We start from the raw sequence: 18,452 nt of genomic DNA on the forward strand, positions 1-18,452 counted from the left end.
CTGTGGGCACCAGGCTTACCTACCTGTGGGCACCAGGCTTACATACCTGTGGGCACCACTCACCTACCTGTGGGCACCAGGCTCACCTACCTGTGGGCACCAGGCTCACCTCTCTGTGGGCACCAGGCTCACCTACCTGTGGGCACCAGGCTCACCTACCTGTGGGACCAGGCTCACCTACCTGTGGGCACCAGGCTTACCTACCTGTGGGCACCTACTGGCTTTGGTTCAGGTAGTTCTGGGAGTGGAAGAGGAAAAACTGTGGTTAGGTGGTGGGTGATGTGGTCAGTCATAAAGGTGAGGAGCCCCGGGGAAGGGAAGGTCGGAGTGAAGTGACTGTCCCCAGCTCTGACTGGGCTAAGCTCAGCATATCCCTGAGCCATTCAGGTGGTGGCACCATGGTGTGACTTGGGAACATGTGGAGTCATAAGCCAACTGAGCTCACCCAGTCAGAGACCTTTTATAGAAAGAGGAACGTTGGAGATCAAGCCCTTCACCACTTGTGGAACCGGATACTAGCAAGAAGGTGTGAGGACAGGAATGGTCAGCCATGGAATCTAGCCCAGTACTTGAAGCAGGGTGGACATTAACGCTGAAGACAGGGGAGGACTTGGGGACTGGACCTTGTCACGTGGACTTCCCTGATGACTGTGTCCCAAGGGATTGCTGCAGAGGGTGGGGTGAAATCCAGCCAGGTGCAGGGGTCACATGAAGACTGGAAGACAGGAAGTGGGATCAGGGTATACAGGCAACCCATTCCAGGAGCGTCCAACAAGAGGCTGGAGAATGGGAAATGGCATGAACCAGTCATCCACTGATCTAACAAACAGTCCCCAAGATGATTCTCAAAGTCTTCCTTGTTCTCCTTCCAAAATAAGGTCTCGTGTAGCCCAGGTGGGTCTCAAGCCTAGCTCCACCTGCTGAGTGCCGAGATTACAGGCAGACATCACCTCTGCTGGTTTATGCATTGTCAGGCATTGAACCCAGGATTTCAAGCATGCTAGGCAAGCACTCTGCCAGCTGAGCTGTAGCCCCAGCACACTGTGTTTGTGAGACAAGTTCTCAGGTAGCACTCGAGCTCTCTAGGTAGCCAAGGATGGCCTTGAACTCCTGCTCTTGATGCCCCCATCTCCCAAGTGCTGGGATAGGTTATACTACCATTCCTGACACGGAACCGCTTTGAAAATAAAGACATTTTTACTGTGCATATATATGGGCGGTGGTGGTGGTGGCGGCGGTGGCGTGTGTGTGTGTGTGTGTGTGTGTGTGTGCACGTGCCTGTGTATGCAGGTGCTGACAGAGGCCAGAAGAGATGCAGAAACCCTAGAACTGAAGTTACAGGCAGCTGTGAGTTGTTGGATGTAGGTGTGGGGAACTCCAGTCCCCTGAAAGAGCAGTACATGCTCTCAACTGCTGAGCCATCTATTCAGTCCAGAAGTTTCTGTCTTAATTGTGAAAAGTCCCAGGTGGTTGATACAGATTCGTGGATGACTGTCCTCACAGGGAATGCAGCCCCTTCCTGCTGTGGCCCAGCATTGTCTCCTAAAGTCACTGGGCTCATGTGTCAACCACAGAGGGCAAGAAGGTACAGTGAATCTACCTGACTTGGCCTTTATTAGCTAGAGTTGAAGGTGACACACAGTAATTCTGCCCTCTGTTCAGTGTTGAGAGGTGTGGGTGGGTAGAGACTTGGTTCCAGCTCCACACTGGGAGACAAGATGGAGGGGCTGTGGACAGTAAGCTGCCATCACTCTAGGGCGAATGCGTCATCAGTGCTTTGTGAGAAGACAGGATAGCTGGCTCATGTGCCAATGGAAGTCCCTGGTTAGAAATCGGGATCTTGATGACTGGTAGACGTGGGGGCATTGGTTGTAGCCAGGTTCCTTGAGCCCCAAAGGGGTAGGCCCTGGAGTCCAGTGGGGGGTGTGGCCTAGATGCAGAAGTGAGGTGCTCCTGGGGCCCCAAGGAATGGCCCTTTATCATAGGGTATTGGGAAGACAAGGTGACATAAGAGACAGGCAGGCAGTGGGGAATGGGGACATTGCAAGTTTGAGTACAGAAGAGATGTGTGTCTTGGGGGATTCACCTGGTGTCCCTTCAAGGCCTGTGATAAGAATTTGTAAGTGGGCCCAGGGTCCTCTCCAGCCATGGAGGGCTTGACCAGTAGCCAAAGGAAGCCTGGGAGAGTGTTTTGGGGAATATTATTCTAAGGTGTGTTGCTTTTGTTTATGCTGTATTTGTTTAACTCTGTGAAGCTGTGATTCTTTGCCTGTTTAAAACATCTGATGGCCTAATAAAAAGCTGAACAGCCAGTAGCAAGGCAGGAGAAAGGACAGGCTGAGCTGGCAGACAGAGCGTTTAAATAGAAGGAGAAATGAGGAAGAGGAGGAGCAAGAGAACAAGGAAAGGAGGAAGGACATCAGGGGCCATCCACCCAGCAAGTCACACAGCAAATCATGGAGAAAGAAGTAAAGAAAGGTATACAGAAATAGAGAAAGATAAAAGCCTAGAGGCAAAAAGGTATTCAGGATAATTTAAGATTAAAAAAAAAAGCTGGTAAGAAACAAGCTAAGCTAAGATCAGGCATTCATAACTAAGAATAAGCCACTATGTGTGATTTATTTGGGAGCTGGGTAGTGGGCCCCCCAAAAGACAAAAGGGTAAAGCATCACACTATAGTGAGGCACCCAATGTGAGGCTCAAATATCCATCTAGAACCTAAGAAACACGGACAAAAAGAGAGAAAGAAAGGAAGAAAGAAAGAAAGAAAGAAAGAAAGAAAGAAGGAAGGAAAAAGGATAGGGCTTCTTTAAGAGGCATGGCTGTTCAGCCGGCAGTGATAAATAGAAACTAGAAACATCCAGCTAAGTAAGAACCATTTATGACAATGCAGGTACCAGCTTCCACAATTAGAAAGGTTTAATGAAGTTTTTGGTCATTAACCTCCAACCAGGGTGCAAACTTTGGGCTTGGCTTTCAGGACCGGATCCGAGAGTGGGTGGAGTCAACTACAGGGCATGTGGAGGACCCAGGTGTAGCTTAGCAGTCTAAAGTTTGCTCATGCGGCCAAAAAAGGCTAAAAGATATGCAGTAAAAGAGGCCCACATGGAAAAACCTCTAAACAGGTTCCAGTGTGCTTTACACTGTGAAAGAAAGAAAATGGGTATAGGCGGTTATAGAATGAAATAAGGAATTAAAAAAATAAAGAGGAGTAAGAGTAATATAAAAGAGAAAGCCACACAAAGATGGGAACACACAGGGAGTCTGGATCCCGTATAGTATTATGTTGACTTTAAATTTTTTGATTGCTGAAAAGCAAAGGACAGCTGCTGAGAGACCTGGGATTGAAAGAGGGGCTGTGGAAATAAACCAGCTCGGATATTTTAAGAATGGCTTAACTTTTAAAAAGTCAAAAATGTATTTGTCAACATACATGGAAATCAGTGATGCTTTGGAGAAGTGGTTTTGCTTTTGTTACCACAGGAAATCAAGAGGCTGTGGATTCATTCCAGGTTGATTTGGATCTGGTTTGATCAGGGGAGACCTCCTGAAACTTGACAGGTGATACTTACCAACAGGGTTTTAACTGGTCTTCCCAGGACTTGGCTGTTATCTCAGATTTTCTCTCTGGGACCCTAAAAATACTTCACACACACTCAGCAGAACACAAGATCCACATCTCAAGAGAAAAGGGAGTGTGGGTGGTCTTTGGTTAGTTGTGGGTCATGAATGTTTGTTATACATATGGGGGATATACGAATATGGGATAAAAAGACAACTATCAACCTCAGATATTTTGTATTGGCGTGGATTTTGATATATTGATACATATTTAAATTCAATTTTGCTATGCTGTATATATGTTTTCGCTCTTGTTTAAAGGACTTTTGTATATTGATACAAATTTAAGGCAATTTTTGTTACAACATATTGTATAATGTTTTTGCTTTTGTTTAAGGTATTGTACTTATGCAGTTCATTTAAAAATGTAAAATTCTAGTTTTTGAAAGCTATTATTATGAACTATTTGGGATAATCAAGAAACACAGCAGAAGTTAGTCATCTATAACAATTGAATTTGTAGATATGCTAAGTATGTTTTCCAGATCATATAGAGATATGTTTTAGACAGATGGTCTTCAAATACTTCAAAGACCTTCTTTCTTTCTTCCTTCTTTACCACCCTCCCTCCATTCCTAGAACCTTCCTTCCTCTCTCTCTCTCCTCCTCCTCCTCCTCCTTCTTCTTTTTCTTTTTTCCGTGTGTGCATCCTCCTAGTCCCCCATATCCCGCAGTGATGGCAGCTGCCTCTGTCCTCTAGTCAGGCAGGAGAAAGGGCAGGCCTGGCTGGGAGAGCTGACTATGGGTGACTCAGCAAAGCCCTGGGGCCAGGGCCAGAGTAGTAAATCCAGGAGGCCACTGGAGAAGGTGATAGCCTGAGGTGACTGCTGTGTAGGTGCTGCCAGAGTTCCAGAAAATCTGTCTTTGGGTTTTTTATTTGTTTGTTTTGTTTTGTTTTCGGGACAGGGTTTCTTCTCTGTGTTGCTTTGGATCCTGTCCTGGCACTAGCTGTTGTAGACCAGGCTGGCCTCGAACTCACAGAGATCCTCCTACCTCTGCCTCCCAAGTGTTGGGATTAAAGGCGTGCGCCACCACAGCCCAGCCTGTCATTGGGTTCTTGAGAAGTCAAGAAATCCTCACTGCAGATTCAGAACCCTCACTTGACTCTAAAATGGAATGGGAGGGACTTACCAACCTGTTGCATGTCGTCTTTGAGTGGACCGTTTAGTGTGTGCTCTGAGGCAGGGTGTCATGTAGCCCGTGGCTTTGGAAGTCACTGTATATAACTGATGATGGCTTTAGTTCCCCATAATCCTGCTTCCACTGCACAAGCTCCGGGATGGCAGGCATGTGCCACCACACCTGGTTTTATGCTGCACTGGGAACTGAACCTAGGGTGACAAGCACTCTACCAGCTAGTCTGTAGCCCAGCCCTGAGCAGAGCTCTCTCCATGGCTTCAGAGAGAAAGCTGTAGCCCTTGGGAGCCTTTTCCCTCCCTCTGCTGCCTGGTCTTGACCCACTGGGCATTGACTCCTTTCTGCACACACATAACACCCCATCTCTGTTCCTTTCTGTCCCTTACCAGAACCAGTCATGTCCTCCCAAATCTATTCCCTGGGGCTCTACTATACCCACGTGTAGGGGAGAAGCGCCTGTTGATGTCTGCCCCAAGTAGGGATCCTGATTTAGGTCACAGGTTTCTGTTGTCCTGAGGGTTGGGTCCCAGCCACTATTTTTCTACCAGTGACCCAGGCAGGACTAAAGGCCAGCCTGCCTTTAAAAAGACCAGGGTGTCTAGAGAAGGGGAAGGCCTGTTCTCTAGTTCTCCTTTCTCCAGATGTCCAGTATCTAAGTGGGGAGATGTGAGGTCTCAGCCCATGTATCACCTAGACGATCCTCCAGCCCCTCTGAAGCATGGCACTCCTGGGTATTGCTTGCTCTAAATGGATGCTCTGGGAATCTGGGTCATCACCCTTCCTAGCTCCACTCCTGATAGCTACTGAATGTGTTCTGGACATGACCTCAGGATCACCTTAAAATTACCTCCAGAGCCCCCAAGACCTGCTACCTTCCGTGTTAGTGATGGAGATGACAGTAATGGTGGTGGCAGCCCTGGTGAAGATGGCAATGATGGTGGCTGCTATGATGGTGATATCATAGTGTACTCATGACGATCATGGTGACGATCTTAGGGGCTGCTGGTAATAACGACACAGGTGCTGGTGATGGTAGTGTTGGTGAAGGAGGGTGGGGATAGTAGTGATGAGTGGGGGATGGTAGCGAGAGTGATGATGATGGAAATGTAGTGATGATGAAATGGTGATGACAGCAGTGTTGGGGATGGTGGGGATGATATGATAGTCATGGTGGAGGTGGTGGTGGTGAGGATGGTGTTGGTGTTGGGGATGGTGATGACAGCGATGACGGTGGGGATGATGGTGGATTGGTGATGGTAGGGAAGGTGATGGTGGGGAAGGTGATGTTGATAACGGGGATATTGATGATAATGGTGATGGTGGTAAGGACCGTGGTGAAGGAAATGGTCGTGATGATGACAGTTAATGGCCATTGACTCTTGAGTATGTGTTGGCCGCTATTCTGAGCCCACCGTTTTAATCCTTCTGACATTATTCCTGACCAGGCAGACCATCCCTACACACATATTTGTGGAGGTGATCCCGAGGCAGAGCAGTGAAGCCAGGCCATCTGCTGCCTGTGGCAGAGCCATGGGGAGCTGCGGAACTGCACACAGGCAACCACTCTATCCCAGCATCTGCCTGCTTTCCTGTAGCTCATCACTGTCCTCGCTCCCTAAGCTCCAGGGTCCTCTCCTGCCCCTCCACCTTCTCAGGGAGTGCCAGGAAAGTCCCTTTTGTGTCCTTGGCGGCTGGAAAGGTCTGCCTTTGTTTCCGCACACTACCCACTTGGCCCGGTCAGTCTCTAGACCAGATTTGTGTGCATGTAGGTCCCTAGTAGGCTTTCTTAGACAAAAGTAGCTTCTCCCCTAAGCTGACTTCCAGGGTCACCCCCACAGTGCTTTCCCCCTGCACCCTGCCTGCCTGCCATCCTGGCTAGCACCCAACAGACACAGGGTCCCAGGACGTTTCTTTTGATTCTGGCAGGATTGTGGAGCACTCAGAGCGTTTTCCCTGCTGGCCCCTGGGCTCAGGCAATGGCCAGCTACCTGGAGGCTGCATGCTAGGGAAAGTGACTGGGGTGGCCAGAGGCTGTCAGCTTGGCGTCAGTTAGATAGGGAGCTGGACCTGAGGGCCAGTGTACTGGGGTTTAACTGCCCCCCCATGGGAGTGCCCCTGTCAACCCCTTCTGCCCTACTCCCTAGCTCCCTGCTACCTCGGATGGCGCCTGTGGCTCACTAAACAAATCTGCCCTAAGTAGGTCAAGGATAGTGCTGTGCGGCTGGCTCCACGCTCTTCCTTTCATGTGCCCAGCGGCTCCTGTAAGTCTGGCCTCTCTGCTCCAAAGGGACTTTGCTCTCCTTGCTATGTCAAAAAGATATTTCATGTTAAAATTCAACGCAAGATGTTAACCAGCCACAGGAACGAGGCTGTCATGACAAGGGCTGCTTAAACAGGTTGAACTTCGCACCGGCTTGTTCTGACGAGGGTCCTGCCCACGCTGTGACCAGCTGGTGTGTTTGGACGTGGCTAGGAGAGAATACTGCCCCATCCACTGTGGTATCCTCCCCTGCGGCTCTCTCCAGGTCCTCAGAGTGTCCTGGGGATCCCACCTTTAACTGCAGAGTACACATATGTGCTTGTTGGGAGGGTTGGGGAGTGGGAGCTAGGAATATCTCTTCAGGGGAATGGTTTTAAGAAGGTACCAGGACCAGACTGGCAGTGGTGGGGGAGGTGGGGCGGTGTGCAAATAAGTAGATTTTGGCAGGTACCTCATCTCACCAGGAAACAAAGTGGTGGTGTTTGGCTGGCAGGACACCATCCTGGGGTTTAATCGGGGTCGTTCTTCTTGCATTTTGTGGACCGAGACTTCACACCTACTAAGATCAGAGAATTGAGCCCTGGCCATGGTTTCAACAAAGCTCACAGGCTCTCCGGAGCCAGCAAGGGCTGGCGGCTTTTAGTGCCTGTTCTGCTGGTCCCTTGGAGAAGTCAGTTACCCTCTCTGCATCTCAGAGTCCTCCCCTGGAGCACTGATGATAGTTCTGCTCTCGTGAGGCTCTGGTGAGGGTTGAGTTTGTGTCAATAACTTACACGCATCCCCGGCATGCAGTGAGCACATTGTTCATGCTGTTGCTAGGATGATTAGCATGGTTATTGTCATCATTAGTTTTAATTGTTTTGACAAGGTGGCTTGTAGGTAACTTGTGGGAGCCTCTGGGGCTGAACTTGAGAAGTGTTCCCGGGGAGCTGTGGCTGGCCCAGAGTGGGGTCAGGGTCTGGGGAGCTGTAGCTGGCCCAGAGTCGGGTCAGGGTTTGGAAGCCAAGCAGAGCCCACGCTGTTCGCCACAGAGCGAGGCAGGTGAGAATCTGGGTCGAATGTGAGTCATCCTTCCACATATGCCTAATGTGTGCTCGGTGGCTCTAAAAGAGACCTCCTGTTTTTGTCTATTGAGGACACCTGTGAGGCAGGTGCTGGGGGAACTGGGCTCCTGAGAACGAAACACAATTGGCTCACTCCCAAGCGTGCCTTTTCGGTAGAGTTTAAAAGAGGGTTTGGGGATGAGCTGGAACGTGCCATATCCTGTCTCCTGCAGAGACATCTCAGCCCATGCTCGGTGATGCTGCCTCTCTGTCACTCCTGGAAGGCTCTTCATCCTGCAGCTAGCCTCTTTCTACACCCACACATGTGCATGCTCATGCATGTGTACACACGGGTGCACAACATGGCTGCACCACTCACCCACACCCACACATTGGAGGGACACAAGGGGCAGAGCTTTGAGCAGATGGAATCAGAGAGGGTGAGGCTGTGGCTGGGGAGCCAAATGGACCTTGGACCTCTTCATTCTCCCCTCCCTCCCTTCCTCCCTCCCTCCCTCCCTCCCTCCCTCCCTCCCTCCCTCCCTCCCTCTTTCTCTTCATTCATTTCTCCATTCATCTGCCTGCTGGTCCCATCCATCATTCTCTCTGCTTGAGGGGCTTGGGCTGTGGCTCAGTTGGTAGAGTGCCTGGTTAGCAGGAGAGCCTGGGATTGATCCTGCGGTGCGCGCCTGTAACCCCAGCAGTAGGGAGATGAAAGAAGGATCAGCAGTTCAAGATCATCTGTGCTACAGGGAGTTCAGAGCCAGCTCGGGGTGCGAGAGGCCATGTCTCATACATACATAATAAATAATCAAACACATACATACATACACGCACACACACATACGCAGGATAGCTTGTATTGGGCCTTGGCCCAGAGTTCCGGGCACAGTCTGGGGGATGAATGTACCAGCTGTATGTCTTGGGAGGTGGGGGTAGAGGCCCTCAAGGGTAGGGTCATCCACCTGCTTCTGACATGAAGACAGGCTATCAGGGTAAGGGCTGGCACGGAGGGAGCAGGCAGGCAAAGGTAGGAGGGCCTGTGGGTAGCAGGCCCTTGTCAAGGAAAGGATACTTGCACCTCTGGGGCTGGGAAGGGTCTATTCAGAAGACCATTGTGTGAGGTTGTACAACATGGGCAGGGTGGTGGGAGAGGGGTGGGGACTTATGGAGACTCAGGGTTGTCCATATAGAACCCTGAGGGGGTCTCATAGGGACTTAGGACAGAACCCTGTAGGGGACATGTAGAAACTGCTTTTGCTAGAAAGCATCAACTCAACTCTTCACTTGGCCCAACCAGTAAGAGCAAGACCTAAAGGAAGAGCAGACCACCCCAGGATGAGAACAGTTATCTGTCATGTGGAAGCTATACCATAGGGCACATCGTCTTGTAGCAGCCCAGTTTGATCCCCTGGGGTGATTAACATGTATAACAATTTCTTCTTAAAAAACAACAATAAACAGGGCAGTGGTGACGCTCACCTTTGATCCCAGCACCTGGAAGGTAGCGGCAGGAGAATCTCTGTGAGTTCGAGGCTAGCCTGACCTGTAAAGCAAGTTCCTGGACAGCCAGGGCTACATAGAGAAACCCTATCTCAAAAAACAAAAACAAATAAACAAAAAATAACAACCAAAATCCAAACTAAACCAAACCAACCAAGCAAACAAACAAACCCACCACTAACAACAAACTCAAACAAACAAAAGGATTTGTAAAACAATGGTTTATTTTATGTGTGTGTGTGTGTGTGTGTGTGTGCGCGCCTGCAGAGGTTATAAAGCTTTAGATTCCATGGAACTGGAGTCACAGGAAGTTGTGATCACATGACATGGGCACTGAAAATTGAATTCAGGTCCTCTGCAGGAGCAGTGGGCCCCCTCAGCTGCTCAAGTCTTCCCTGTAACAACTTAAGGTCCACCTTGCAGGGCCTGTTATATTAATGATGGGGCCAAATCTTGACCAGGATTGCTTAATAGTGTACACCTCTCATCGTGGCTGCCCTAATTCTCCTATCCAACGGTAATTATACCAGCACCCCATGGTAAAGTCGGGGGTCACTGGACCCCTTATCTGTTTATCGTCCCAGAGGCCAGTGATTGTGTCTCCTTTGTTTGCTTTATATCATTCCTTTGTCCCTTTAATCGTGTTTGGGGCAAGTGGCCAAAACTAGCTTATTTGGGTTGCTAGAGTCAAGGCCATGAAACTCCAGAGTGGATAGATAAAGTGGGTATGAGAACAGGAGGGCTGGACAATAAATAACCCTTAGGTGTCCAGCTTACACAGCCAAGCAGAACTCAGTGCCATTGACCCAGACAGGACAGCCCAAGGCCCAGGGAAGCTTGAGAGTTCAGTGTGGGTCATTCCGGAAGTTAAAAGGTGACTAATGAAGGTTGCCAGGGCACAGCTGATGTTGGGAGGGTCCTGCTGCCGCGGCCTCTAGGGGCCCCGTGAGAAGGCACTGTGAAGCTCGTGGCTGGCAGCTGGGCTTGCTGTTGTGGCCTGAGCTGGTCACGTGGCTGAGCTGACAGGTTGAGCTGTGTGACTTGGCCCCTGAGGTCTGTTTGATGTGATCCACAGGCTGTGATTGAAAAAACCCAGTCAGTGTTGAACACTGGGAGATTTCACATAAAAGCTGTCGTTTCTAAGTTAAAAAAGAATTCTCTGGGCTCATGAGCTCCACAGCAACAGCTGAACGGACCTGAGTTGCTAATGCCTTTAATTGCATCAGTGAGCAGGTGAGCCCAGTACTTCTAGCAAACAAAGCCCACCTGAGAAAATGCTGCTACCAAAAAATTGTGCTTAACTCTGTTCTTTTGTGTCTAGAATTCCTTCCCAAGCCCTTTCAGGTTTTATGTGATGTAGCTGGCCCATGTTGGCACCATTTGTAAACTGAGACTGCATATTAATTTCCCAGCCACCCAGACCAGAATAATTGCTCAGAAACTCTATTAAGTACAATACTGTATGGCCGATGGCTCAGGCATATTTCTAACTAGCTCTTATATCTCAATTTCACCCATTTCTATTAATCAATGTATCACCATGAGGATGTGGCCTACTGGTAAGGTTATGGCATCTGTCTCCTTCGGCAGCTATGTGGTGTCTCTTTGACTCTGACTACTCTCTCTATATATCTCTGTTTGGATTTCCTGCCTAGCTTTATTCTGCCCTGCCATAGGCCAAAGCAACTTCTTTATTAACCAATGGTAATAAAACATATTCACAGCATACAAAGGGGAATCCCACATCACTTTCTTTTGTTTGTTCTTCCTTCCCTTTTATTTTTCTTCTTCCTCCTCCTCTTCTTCTAGAATTATATGTATGTGTGTTTGTGCATGGGTGTGAATGTAAGTGAGTGCAGGAGCCCACAGGAACTAGGGGTGTTGGATCCCTGGAGCTGGAGTTATAGGTAGTCGTGAACCCTCTGATGTGGTGCTGGGAATTAACTCTGGTGTTCTGGAAGATCAGTGTGTGCTCCTATCCCCTGAGCCATTTCTCCAGCCTTAACTTCTGTCTGTCTCATTTCTTTTTTTAGTGTGACTTTGACAGCTTTGGGAAATAACACGCAGGTATTTTGTAGACACCCTCAGTTTGGGTTTTCCTAATGTTTTTCTTGTGATCAGTCAGGGTATAGGCCCTGGAAAGATCAGTGGATGATAGATATCCTTATCATATACCTGCGAATGTATGCCCAGTGGTGCAGACATGCACTAAGGACCCCCAAGGATGATGGGCAAGGTGGTATCTGTCTAGTGTCTTGGGAACCCTTACTAAGGTTGTTATGGATCAGTTGCCAGTTTCATCTGGTTTCAGCTGCCACAGCAGTCTAGATTCTTGTGTTCTCAAAGGAGATGTATTCAGACAGGACGCAGTAGCAGACCAAGATGTCAGGGTTTGATTAGAGCAAGCAAGGAAATAGGAACATGCTCTTTAGAAAGAGAACAGGCTATGTGAGCAGCATGGACCCTGACTTTGGCAGACATGGGCTTATGTCTTTCCTCTCGCTGGTATCTCCTCCCTGGTGTCTTTCTTCAAGGTGGGCATTGCTGGGAAAGGGGTGTATTCTTTTTAGAAGTCCATTTTTACCCAGAATCCAGTTTATTTCAAGGCTCCCTATAAGATGCAAGGACACGCATCAGAAGGGGAGCTTGATGCTCAGTGCTTAAGAGTCCTGGCTGTTCTTCCAGAGGACCTGAGTTAGTTCTCAACACCCACACTGTGACTCAGCCATCTGTACCTCCAGTTCCAGAGGGTCTGATGCCCTCTTTGGGCCTCTGTGGGCATTGCATGCATGTGGTGCACAGATACTCAAACACATCAAATAAAAATAATAAATCATTTTTCAAAGAGGAAAATGTGTTAAGTTCACTGGAGGGAAGATAAACAGTCCACTGCATATATTCTCCAGGCCAGCAATTCCTGGGAGACAGAGCTGACCTGGCTAGTTGGCCACATGACTCGCTGTTCTTCACTTCCTATCTCATTGGCGCCAACTATCTCTACATCCTGTTTGGGACCTTGACCTGTCACAGCTGGAGAGATCACCACCACCTATGATCCCCTGTGCCTGGTTTTGGGGTGCTATTGGTCAGTTCCTCCAGAACTCACCCCCTACTTACCACAGTCATCACTCAGAACATCTAGTTCTCTGAGTCCCTGCCCCAAGCAACCAGATGTGGAAAAACAACCCAAGTACAGAGGTAAGGCAGGGCAGCTCATTTATATGGCATCTGCCTAGTGTGCAGAAGGCTGTGGGTTCTGTGCTTGCAAAAGACACACACACACACACACACACACACACACACACACACACAGGAGAGAGAGAGAGAGAGAGAGAGAGAGAGAGAGAGAGAGAGAGAGAGAGAGAGAGAGAGCCAGCATTGGTGGGACATAGACAAAGCTGAGAGAATTCACTGCAAGTTCATGGCCAGACCACACCTAACCCTCCTCTGCCCTTTAGTCTCATTATTTCCCCATCGCTCCCTCTTTATGCTTTTGATCTCTTAGCCCCTTCTCTCTTGCTCCCTGCTTTCATCTCTCCCTTGAAGTCTCAGGAAACAACTCATACTGCTCACCATCCCACCCAGCCCTGTGTCTGTACTCCTTCCTCCAACATATACACACAGTTCTTCCCCATGTCCCCATCCACAGTCTCTCATGTTATAACCCCTGATGAGGACAGACTCACCCACTGTGATTTGCTGTGGAATAATCCTCTTGTTTACTGTAAAGATTTGTCATTTGAATTGGTTTAATAAAATGGTGATTGGCCAGTAGCTGGGCAGGAAGTATAGGTGGAACGACCAAACTAAAGATGCTGGGATGAAGAAGGGCAGAGTCTAGAGAGATCGTAGTGGATGCAGAGAAAGCAGGATGTGTAGAAAATGAGGTAACAAGCCATGAGTCACATGGTAGAACTTAGATAAGAAATATGGGTTAATTTAAATGTAAGAGTTAGCTGGTAATAAGCCTGAGCTATTGGCCAAGCATTTGTAATTCATATTAAGTCTTCATGGTTATTGGAAACTGGCAGCTGGGAAAGAAACATCCACCTATAGTGATTGATCTGAGATGTAAATCATAAAGACCTCAGAATCCCACATGAATGTTACTAAGCTGCACGTGTTGAAGTGTATTGAATGAAAAAGTTACGAGTGTCTGGAGTGGTGGCCACTTTGGTCAGTGGCACATGCCTGAGAACACGTGGCTGAATGTTTTTTTTTTTTTGAATTTTCGAGACAGGGTTTCTCCGTGGCTTTTTGGCTCCTGTCCTGGAACTAGCTCTTGTAGACCAGGCTGGCCTTGAACTCACAGAGATCTGCCTGCCTCTGCCTCCCGAGTGCTGGGATTAAAGGCGTGCGCCACCACTGCCTGGCTTTAACTGAATTTTTTTGCTATACTGAATTGGGGTTGGCCCTTATGTACACAGGGCAGATAGATTCTCTTCCACTGAGCCACACACTCAATTCAGTGATTTTAACTATAATTATAGTGTTTGCTTCAGAGCTTGGAGCAGGGGAAGAGAGTCACTAAGAAGCCCTGGCTGGCCTAGAACTTACATCTGGTTTACTTATTAATATATTTATTGGTGTGTGTGTATTCACATGTGTAGATGTGTGTGTGCGCGCGTGTGTGTATGTGAGTGTGTGCATGTGTGTGTGCACGGGTCTATGTGGATGTCTGAGGACAGCTTTGTGTGTACATGTGTGTGCGTGCGTGTGTGCATGTGTGTGCATGGGTCTATGTGGATGTCTGAGGACAGCTTTGTGTGTACATGTGTGTGCATGCGTGTATGCATGTGTGTGTGCACGGGTCTATGTGGATGTTGGAGCACAGCTTTGCAGCTCCGGTTCTCTCCTTCCACCATTCCAGTTGCCAGGCTTGCACAGCAAGGGCCTTTAACTTGCCATCTGTCAGGCTCTTGATCATCTATTCATCTGCTGAGTAGTGTTTTAGTTGTTTCCAGCTCTTGGTAATTACAAATAAAGTTGCTATAAACTTGTGTATATTAACGGTCACAGTGTTCCACGTTTCCTTTCCTCCAGCTGAATGCGCAGGAGAGAGTGGCAGGCCCCATGGTGGGTTGATGCTGAATTTCCCCATCCCAGTCACTCCACAGTCTTGCGGTCTCTGCTACCTTAGCGTCTTGTTCTGCACTGGGCTTTGCATGTAGCCCAGGCAGGCCTTGAACTTGTGATTCTCTTGCCTCGGTCTCCTGAGTGGTGGAGATGACAGGCACACCGCACTCTGTTGCCATTTTCTCTTGCTCATCTTCCTTCTCAGGAGTGCTTGTCCCAGATAAGCATACCCTGATGTGTACCTGAAACTGCAAAAAGCCGCGAGGAGTTAGGTAATTTTTAAAAAAAGAAAAAGGAAAGCAAGCAGAAGTGATAGTGCAGGCCTTTAATCACAGCACCCTGGAGGCAGAGGCAAGTAGAAAAATCTCTGTGGGTTTGAGGGCAGCCTGGTTTACACAGTGATCCCAGGCTAACTAAGACTACATAGTGAGATACATAACATTTAAAAGCCACTAATATCAGACTTTCTGAATATGTCTTTCATATTTTTTGAGATAAAAGATGATCATATATATACTCCTGATTTCCCCCTTTAACTTCCCCAGGTCTCTCTGCAATGCACCTCCCACCTCCTAACCTCGTATCTTTTTTCTTTTTTATATCCCAGTAAGTCCAGTTAGTGCTGCATGGGGGTAGGGCCAGTAGCCACATCATCCATAAAGAATGAATTTTCCCCCAGCAATTATCAACAGTTCCTCAGTAAGAAATGGGGCCAAGAGAGAGAGTCTCCCGTCCGTCTCCGTCTCTGCTGCTGGTGATCACAGTCTCTCTGGGTTCATGGGTTAGAGAACTACATCATGTCCAGAAGTCAAGATGTCATACCTCCTCCCCATCCTCAGGCTCTTGCATTCTTTCTGCCTCCTTTTCCTTGGTGCCCCGAGCCTTGATGCTGATGTCTGTCTAGGGCGGTGTAACAAGTGCTCTATCACCGAGCCACAGCCCAGCCCTTTGTTCTTCTCTTTGCAGACTTGTTTGAGCTAATTCTGCTCTTTGTGTTTTCGTGTAAACATTAGCTTGCGTGTGCTTGTCATGGTTTTGTTGGTCTGTTTCTTTGAGACAGGGTCTCATGAAGCCCAGGCACTCTGGCTATGTAGCCAAGGATAACTTTGAACTCCTCATCTTCCTGCCTCTCTCCTACATCCTGGAATTATAGGCGCCCCCACTTCTGACTGTGCTTGTCTGTTTATATAAAGGAGAATGTTGACATGGAGGTTACATCGAATCTGAGAACCAAACTGTAGAGAATTGGCATTTTAATAATATCGAGCTTCCTAATCCTGAACACAGGCCAAATGTCCATTGTTTGTTTCCTCCTGAGTTTGTGCCTTTGTGCCTCCTAGCGGCATTCACGAGCTGCCCTTCCTTCGCTGATTTATTCCTGGGTATCGCGTCTCCCCATGCCTCTGTTAAGTGGCTTTTGCAATAAGATATTCACTTCTGTAGGTTACTAGTTCCCAGAAATACAGTTGAACTGCAGACATCAAACTTGCACTCGGCAGCCCTGCCAGTCTCAATTGTTTCAGTAACTTAATTCTGAGCTAGCCCAGTGAGCTGGTTGCTTCTTGTTGTTTTTGAGACAGGGTTTCTCCCTGTAGCCTTGGCTGTCCCGGAACTTGCCCTGTAGACCAGGCTGGTCTCAATCTCAGGGATCCACCTGCCTCTGCCTCCTGAGTGCTGAGATCAAAGGTGTGCGTCATCACCGCCCAGTGAGCTGGTTACTTTTAATTGTCATCTACACACAACCTAGACTCACCTGAGGGTCTTACTGAGGAATTGTCTAGATGGACTTGGCTTGTGGACATGGCTGGGGAGCATTGTCTTTAATTTGTGATTGGTGTAGGAAGACCTGCCCTGAATGTGGGGACACCATGTCACGGGCCAGCCCTGAGCTATATGTGAAGAACGCTAGCTGAGCGGAAGCAGGGAGCAAGGATGCTTTGTTCCCACTCTGCTCTTGATCGTGGATGAAGTATGCTTAGCTGCTTGAGTTTCTGCCATGACTTCTCCTCAGTAACAGACTGCGTGAAGGGCTCTAGCAGGCCCCAAGTGTCGCAAACATTGCAGACAGGTTTTGCTCCTTTACCCTTTTTCTTCTCTGATAGAAACCATTACATCCCTAAAGCTGCCCCCAAGGTCTATTTTCTTATTTGGCCACTTCCTCCTCCCAAGGCTGACTACCAAGGTCCAGCTATCAGAGTATTCAAGTCCAACAATCAAAAGCCTCCTTTGGTTGCTCTAATTAACATGTCCAATCAAAATTAAATACCTCATCTTAGCACAGGGTTTCCCTCTTTCCTTTATAAACTGCCATTAGCCTACAGGTCTCTATCCAGAGCAGTCCTTTGTCCCTCCAGGGCAAATATGTCACCCTCGTTTCTTCCCCTCTTCCTTGTTTCTCTCCCCTTCTCCCTTGTCCTCTGTCTTGTTTTTGTCTTTTGTTTGTTCTCTGCTGTTTTTTTCTCCTCTGGGGAAAATATCGTGCTGAAAACTTGGTCTTGGGGTGTCTTGTGCCGACTTTGAGGTCTTTTCACAGTGACCTGGAATTATTGTTGTTTTGGGCTTTTTTGGTGTTATTGTTGTTGCTGTTATTTTGTTTTTTGAATTTTTTTTTTCTGGGTAGCCTTGGCTGTCTGAGATCTCAGTCTGTAGGTCAGGCTGGCCTTGAACTCACAGAGATCTTCCTGCCTCTGCCTCCCGAGTGCTGGGATTGATGGTGTGTGCCACCACCACATGGCTTGTGACCTGGTAAGTCCAATGAATCCCTTTCCCCTCCGAGCTGCATTCTGTCAGGATGTCTTATCTGCAGAGATACCACTAGACACCCACGCTAATTTCGAACCTGTGGTCATCTTGTCGCCTTGACCTCTGGGTTGCTGGGACTGCAGGTGTGTGTCACCACATGGTTTTCTGAAGTGTTATCTAATTAATCTTTATCAATAAAAACTTGGCAGTCAGATATTGGCATAATGATCAAAGAAGTGGCAAAGGAGCCACCAGTGACCCCCCCCATCCAAGAGGGCAGAGACCCTCTCTAAGCCCTGCCCTACTACTTCCTATGTCTTTCTATCTTCAGTCCTCTAACACCTCTATGGTTAATTCTGGTCAGCTAGTAGCTAGTTCCTCCCTCTTATTCAAAACAAACTTTATTGGCAGTCTTGGGAACATTGGAATTTAATCAAAATTTACACAACACTTTCCCATTTTTTTTTCTAAATAGAAAGGGAAGGTTTTAACTCTGACACAGAAAAGCTATATTAAATAAGAACAATTATCAGGTAAGAATTACATTCACCATGTAATTCACAATTGCATTTGGCAAATCCAGAGAAAATATTTCATTGTCTATCTTATCTTGGTGAGTCCAAAGCCTTGTACCTAATTCACTTTCTATCCTAACTTGTATTACCAACCCCAAACTATTTCTTAGATAAACAATTGAAGCTTTTATGTCTCCCAACCTTATATATACCATACCTGTGAGTTTCTTTTCTGAATTTGGTATCAAGGAAAACTGTAACGATAACTATCTAGTCTTGAACTCAATCAGAGACTGGAGAAGGACATAATATTACCTGAGTAAACAGGAAGTGCAGAACAAACAACTCCCAAAACTGAAGACAAGAAAGAGACATCTGGCTGCCTAGACAGTCACCCAAGTTTCCTCTGCAGTGTTGGGGCGTCCATCTTGGCCTACAGGCTTAGACTATCTGACAGGATTTTTCTGTGAAGCAGGAGTTTTGGAGGACTGGCCATTTTGTCTTGGCAAAGTTCAGCAGTTGCTTTCTTTTGTGTCCTGCTTGTCCAATTTGGTG

The sequence above is a fragment of the Alexandromys fortis genome, unplaced genomic scaffold, assembly GCF_014885135.2.
Source record: "Alexandromys fortis isolate MF-2015 unplaced genomic scaffold, M_Fortis_MF-2015_v1.1 scaffold_3, whole genome shotgun sequence".
NCBI lineage: Eukaryota > Metazoa > Chordata > Mammalia > Rodentia > Cricetidae > Alexandromys > Alexandromys fortis.